Genomic DNA, 7,753 nt, shown 5'->3' with positions numbered 1-7,753 from the left:
ATTAAGTTGTTATGCCTCTATTTTCATATTTTTGTCTCTTAGGTATACTCCATTTCTATTGTCTATGTTCTATTTTCCTATTTTTGTCTCTTCGGCATACCCCATTTTTATTGTCTATGTCCTATTTTCCTATTTTTGTCTCTTAAGCATACCCCATTTCTATTGTCTATGTTCTATTTTCATATGTTTGTCTCTTTGACATATCTCATTTCTATTGTCTATATTCTATTTTCATAGTTTTGTCTCTTTGACATCATCCATTCTATGTTTGCCTCTTTGACATACCCTAATTCTATTGTCTATATTCTATTTTCATCTCTATAACATACCAAATTTTAAGTGTCTATATTCTATTTTCTATGTTTGTCTCTGTGACATACACGATTTCTATTGTTGATAATCTATTCTAATCTGACGTATGTGATATTTCTTTTGTCTATATTCTATTTCCCTCTGATGGATGTGATATTTCTATTGCTATATATATCACCATACACATTGATATGTAATTGTATACACTGCTACATGTAGCTATTACAGGTGCTAGTGCATGCAGCCACTTTTGTGGCCCTTTAGGGCTTGCTGTTTCATGTGAGCTCTGTTTTGAAAACCGTACTTTGACCTGTAATGGTTTACTTTTACAAATTATGACCTGGATGGAGAGTTGTTTCATTGGCACTAATACCACATCTTCTTATATCTATAATTAAGAAAGACAACTAGATTGACTTTTGAGTTCAATATTGTATTAATTTAAAATTAATGTTCTTTGGTTCTATTTCTTTACTTTTCAGTTCCTGAAAATAAAAATAACAGAATAGAGTTTCAATGTCCACTGAGTTGCACATATTGCATCTATCAAGGGGCAATAATTAAAAAAGGCACTTGAATAAAATTATAAATAAAAAAGTGTGCTTTGAAAAAAGGTTCTTTTTCTTGTACATGTATATGAAATATTTTAAACAGACCTTCAAGGGCAGTATTACAGTATACTATGTGTTTTATAAAAATTGAAACGATGAGAGTGCTTACAAGGCCATTTTCCTTTATTCAAAAATTTCAAGGGGCATAACTCTTTTGAAAATAGTCAATCTGTCAAAAGTAGTGAACTTGACCAAGATATTGCTGATATTAAAGTATAGCAAGAATTGTACATGCAAGACAAATATAAACACCTTACAATCATTCCATAAACATATTAACCAATGTCTGCCATACAACATGTAGTTTTAATTTTTAAATGGTTCACATTTTGCATTCTTAAACAAGTTGAAGGTTACTTTATGGTATGGATTTTGATTATTGTTCATTGCCTAACAGTGAGTCGAGTGACCAGTAAATGTTTTATCTTTGTTCTTTAGTTTTTTAATTGATAGTTGTCACATTGAGGATCATACCCCATCTCCTTATATCAATATTCTAGTTCTTTAAAAACATTCTACGGTTAAAAGAATATTATTAAATTAATTTTTCTTATTTATTTTAATGTACAGTGGCAAGTATTTAATGTATATTGAAGACGAGAACAACTTTTGATCTTGTAAAATATACAATTCATAATATACGGTCTATGATGCAAATGCTATAATTATTTGAGCTTCTCATTTCTCATGCGTATGCAGCAGAAGCAGATGAGACTGGTAAGGATTCCTCGATGCATACTTGACATCAGAAAGACAGAAAAATAAACAACTGCATACATGTACAATTACACTTGAAAAAAATTTGAATACATAACATTAAATTATTTAAATCAAATACAATTCTACATATGAACTTACTTTGATACCAGGTTTTTTTACAGGACATCTAGATTTGCACCTACATGTACATTGTAACATGAACCTCAGTGATTCTAATACTGCACTTTCCTTTCATTTGGTAACAAGCTAAAATTATAAATTTTAAGTTAATCCAAAAGTCCAGACAAAAACTAGATGATAATGTAGTATGAACTAATTAATACTTTTAAGTTTTACTAGTGGAAACAAAAAATGGAAACAATTTATAAACAAACAACAAATATATGTATAGCATGAACTTTCTCATATATATCATGTATATATAATCATGATAATAAACTATTCTTCTGCCTAAGTTTAAAAAAATCCATTTGGGCATTAACTTCGGTTTATTAAATCTTGATTTGCTGTTTCATAGGCAAAATTGTTGAAATACAACATTTATCTATAAATATTAAACTCATGAACATAACATGTTGTCATTTGTATTACCATCTGTATACTTCATGCATTTAATAAAGAACAGTGTTTCAATGTACCTCACCAATTGATGGATATATATAAAATTTGCTGTCAAAAAGCAATAACCACAACAAAATGAACAAATAAGTATGTTCTTTTTTTTAACATTTTTCATAAATTATAAAAATCATGAAAATAATCTACAAGAAAAGTAGACATGCGTGAGATGCAATTTTATTACAATATCTATTTCCAAAAGGCAAAACTCTTGTAAACATATTTTATTGATCTTGTATTGCTTGTTAAGCCTGTTAAGTTTCTCTTTATCTTCTTTAGTTCTTGCTCAAAACACAAAAGAGGAAAAGATTGCAAAATTTACGAGAAAGTTGTTAAAAAATGACTATAAAGGGCAACAACTCCTTAAGGGGTCCATTGAACATTTTGGTTATGTTGACCCTTGTAGATCTTACTTTGATGAACATTAGTGCATGAAACGAACTATCCCCCTCAACTGATTGAAATCCCCCTCGGAGCAATAACCCTAAAACTCAATCCCATCCTTTTTTTGTAGTATGGAACCTTGTAGTACAATTTCAGAGAGATCCATACACTCAGTGGCGGATCCAGAAATTATCATAAGTGGGGGCCCACTGACTGCCTTAGAGGGGAGCCGATCCGGACATGCTTCAGTAATTCTCTATATAATCATCCAAAATTTTACCAGAAAAGGGGGGCCAGGGCCCCCTGGGCTTCCCCTCTAAATCTGCCTATGAGTCACTTTAACACAAGTTATTGTCTGGAAACTAGAAACATGCTTCTTTTTGGCCCCTTTTTGCCCCTAATTCCTACATATTTTGGGCAACTAACCCAAAACTCTATCCCAGCCTTCTCCTTGTTAATATATATATATGCCATTTGGAACATTGTGGTACAATTTCAGGGAGATCTATACAATTTCACACAAGTTTTGACTGGAAACTAGAAAAAATGCTTGTTTTTGACCCCTATTTCCTAAACTTTGGCCCCACTATAACCCCTAAACTGAATCAAAACCTTTTTTTGTGGTTTTAAATATTGTGGTACAATTTCAGAGCAATTGAAATACTTATAAACAAGTAATTATTCTGAAACTATGAAAATGCTTCTTTTTGGCCCATTTTGGGCCCCTAATTCCTAAACGGTTGGGACTTCCGACCATCATCCACAAAATCATCCCAACCTTTTTTTGAGGTATTGGACCTTCTAAACAAAATTCATAAAGATTAATGCACTTAAAACTTAGTTATATTTTTGGATACCAATGTGTCTTCGGACGCAGCAGACACCTTTCCATTATACAATCCCCAAAAATTGTGTGTGGTCTTATAAAAAGAACAAGCAATGTTGTGTATATAGAGCTTCCAATGCTATTTTTGATAAATGGTCCAGTAGAAAAAAATAATTTTTCACTGCTTACACGAAATCAAAATGTGTAACATGTAGATAGTCTGACAAAAACAAAATATTCAAACAAAGTTATCCTTTTTTATTACATGTACATACCTCTCGTCATGAAATAATTGCTGGCTGCTCTTTATATGCACATACATGTAAATCAATGCCTCAGAGAATTGCATTCTGTTGCTTAGCTTCTTCTTCTTCTTGGAGTACATGTACTTCCATAGAAAATGCTAAAAGAAATAATGTAAAATGAAATGAAATTAAAATATCTGACAAATTGCCTTAAATATTTTTATACATGTTGTATGGCAAAATTGACTTATTTTGATGTTTAAAAAGAAGACCAAAAGATCTAGACTTGCCCTGAAAAAAAATAATACTAGTTATATACTATATATATATATAAAAGTATTAAATCATTTGAATGTTCTAATCCTTCTTATTAAATCCATATGCCTGTTGTATGAATTCAATGGTGTATCAAAGTGGTTAAATTTGATCTCTGACTAAATAAATTAATGCCAATCTTTTTCATCAGTTAACAGTACAAATTTTACATGTGGTCAAGGGGATAACTTAATTCAGGAGCCTGTAATTCAGTGGTTGTCGGTTTTTTTATGTGTTACATATTTGTTTTTTGTTCATTTTTGTACATAAATAAGACCCTAAGTTTTCTCGTTTGAATTGTTTTACATTGTCACTTAGGGACTTTTTATAGCTGACTATACAGTATGGGATTTTCTCATTGTTGAAGGCTGTACGGTGCCCTATAGTAGTATAGTTGTTAATTTCTGTCATTTAATTTTTTAGTCTCTTATGGACAGTTGTCTCATTGGCAATCATACCACATCTTCTTTTTTAATGCATGTTGTTATGCCAGATCAGGGCCGTAACTACATTGAGGCAAATGCCTCATGTTAGAAATTTAAAAAAAAAAAAAAACTGAAATAAAAGATTGTCTTAATATCAGATTGTTTTCACAGAAAGTGTCTAGCAAGAAGCAAGTTCTCTTCACTCTCTGGTGTCGCCCCTGCATGTTTTTTCGTGATCCATGTTTCTATTTTACTTTTAGTTTTCAGAAATGATGGTTCTATTATTTTTATTTCTGTGTCCCGGGTTTGTCTTTTATTCATTTATTGGCCTACTTTATGACTATATTCTGAGTGTTGATTTTCATTTGCAAACGTGTGGTTTTGCAATTTTGCATGCCCACCGATGTCCAGATATTGTGCGAGAAAATATTTTGAGAATATACGATGCTACAAGACATAGGAAAAAAATGGTAGTTTCTGCATGGAGAATTGAACTTGTTATCAAAGAATACAAAACTGGCTTTTTTTTTGGTACATAAAACTAGATAGCTGACATGACTTAAATTAAAGTAAGGTCACCAAATTTCCCGGTATCAAATTATTTGAGAAAAAAAACAATAATGTATTGCCATATGACCTTTTGCATTAAAGGATTAAACTTGCATTTAGTCATGTTCAGAACCTTTAACAGAAAATAAAGGAATATGGAGTAAATGTGCACGAAACCTAATCGCACACAAAGTCAATGCATAGAAAAAAATACTAATGATCAATGGTCAAAGTTGCTGGAGGGTCTTCAACAATAAAAGAATCACTAATACCGTAAAACAGGGTCAAGATGGCCCCTAGTGTCGACTTAAGTAGTACTAGTAATTAAAGTAAAATACTGCACTGTCACTATATTTAAATCTAGTCATAAAAAAATCATCAAAGTCTAAGCACAATACAAGACAAGAACAGACAGATCCGGTATTTTTGATTATGAGAATTACGATTTTGCTTTTTCCTACATATCGGTCTTTTATTGTTGTCAATAAAACCTAAAAGTCTTAAATTACAATGAATCTATGTTTTTGCTTTGAGACCAGAATATTGTCGAAAAAATCTAAAAATAAATTGCGATTTAACATGTTTAATGTCAGAAAGAGTCTGGGAAACGTTCAGAATGCACGATTTTGCGTTATTTTTCTCAGAGCTTCTGGGGGCCTTGAGCGGAGCGAGGTGAATATATTTTGCCTCACTATTAGAAGAGGCTAGTTACAGCCCTGCAGATAATTTCATGCGTTGTCTACTCTTTGTTTCTAAAATTTTCTTTAGGAGTAACATATATATTTGTTGTTTTTGGTAGGCATTAGGGAATTTTTTAAACTATGTACATGTATGTGCAGTTACTAAATACACAGCCTTTATAAATAATTTTCAAATTAAACAAGTGAAACTGTGAGCTACATGTACATGTACTGCTCACTGATGATACCCCCGCCGCAAGTGGATAATATTAATAGTGTAAAAATATGCAAGTGTTCAGTAAACAGGAAGTTGTCGAGTGATGAATCTGAAAACGCATCACACGGTATAGCTGACTTCGATAAACCCTGAAACAAAATTTCAGAAATCCTTGTATTGTAGTTCCTGAGAAAAATGTGACGAAAAATATTCATGGGACAGACGGACTGACTGACGGACTGATGGAAGGACAGACAGAGGTAAAACAGTATACCCCCCTTTTTTTAAACGGGGATATAATGAATACATATTTAATCACCCTAGCTATAATCATTTTTTGTTAAAAATAGTGACTACAAATGCTTATATGCTTTTTTCTATTGACTGTTACTTGCCAGTCTTTTGATTAAACAAAAGAAATGGCATGCCCACTCCTATGGGTGGGCAGAGTGGGAAAGCTAGAAATTTTGCCCACCGGGTGCCCACTCCCATGGTGGGCGGGTGGACATAGCAAAATCCACCCGAGCTGTGGTGTAACAGTGTTATTGTACAAAATGTAGTCTCAGTTTGATCATAATTAAAATTTGGAAAAAAATTTCATTAACATTATTATCTTTGGCTATGCAATGTATGAAAAGCCGGCATACATTTTATAAATCTAAATTATATGAAAAGAATGGGAGTAATAGAACCTCACTGACATCTATCCATTCATTCAGTATTGATGCCCCCTTTTTTTTAAATTTAACTAATCTCTACAGAGTTTACAAATATGGTTATTTGGGATGTATTTAAAAATAACCTTATGATAGATAATGAAACAGATGATTAATAAATGCAATTACTGATTACCATTGGATATATACATTACAATATCGTTCCTCAGTATCGTTCTCGGGTTTACCTGTCATGCCTGTTTACCTGTTTACAATCAAGTCAAATAGTTTTTTGTGAAAAATGTGCACACACATCTTCCTGCTTTTGTCCAATTATAATAAAAAAAAAAGGAGCATAATTATATTTACCTTTCGTTGCCTTTTTAAGGTACATAAATGTACGTAATCCATGAAAACAAAACACTTTCGACATTTCGAACTTTCGTTGCGTTGTCGTTGACCTTCTCTAGACTTTCATTTCTATGTTTCGTTCCCCGGTTTCTTCTAGTTAATCGACAAGTCACCCAATTCAATTTATCTGTTTATAAGTAGAAGAAGAAGTAGAATCTATCTCTGTCCATTCTTAAAACTTAAATAAACAGCTGTAGACTGCTGCGGATGATCGCGTGAGCGTCCATGGTTTTGCGTGTCATAGTGCACAAAACGATAACGGTGAAAATATTTCCGACTTTTCCCGGTTTTCGAATTCTACGTGCCAAGTACGTAATACGAGGGTCTGGAATCAAAATTAGGGATTTAAGAAAAGGGAATAAGAAAAAAAATGCAGAATATATAATAACTAATAAAGAACAGAGAGAGAAAAATGGGGTAATCAATAAAGAAAACTAATTGAGAATAAAGAACAAACTATAAATTATATAAAGAATATTTATTCATATTATTATCTATTAATTATAACTCATTCACTTATTTCACATTCTGTTCATGATTCAGAATTAGAAAGCTCTGCTGTTGGGATGTTCTATGCTTCGATACTAATTTTGACATTTTCTTCAATTTTCATTATTTTTTTTAAAACATATGAAAACATATGAAAAGCATATGTTTTTCATATGTTTACAACCATATGTTTACATGCGTCATAAAACAGATGTTTACATATGTTTGCTTACATATGTTTTCATATGTTTCAAAACATATGTAAACATATGATTGTAAACATATGTTTATCATA

At 31.7% G+C, this 7,753-nt stretch overlaps 1 long non-coding RNA gene across 1 annotated transcript; it reads right to left on the bottom strand.

Annotated features, from left to right (window-relative positions):
* Positions 1-724: 724 nt before the first annotated feature.
* LOC134694770 (uncharacterized) lies at positions 725-7,234 on the bottom strand. The gene is made up of 4 exons (XR_010102602.1): positions 6,928-7,234; positions 3,747-3,874; positions 1,782-1,889; positions 725-797 (listed from the first exon to the last, which is right to left on the bottom strand). It is a non-coding gene; the product is annotated as an uncharacterized LOC134694770 (long non-coding RNA).
* Positions 7,235-7,753: the final 519 nt, after the last annotated feature.

The sequence above is a fragment of the Mytilus trossulus genome, chromosome 13 (genome assembly GCF_036588685.1).
Source record: "Mytilus trossulus isolate FHL-02 chromosome 13, PNRI_Mtr1.1.1.hap1, whole genome shotgun sequence".
NCBI lineage: Eukaryota > Metazoa > Mollusca > Bivalvia > Mytilida > Mytilidae > Mytilus > Mytilus trossulus.
The sequence above is the reverse complement of the archived record's forward strand: the minus strand, read 5'-3'. Positions and strand labels throughout refer to the sequence as shown.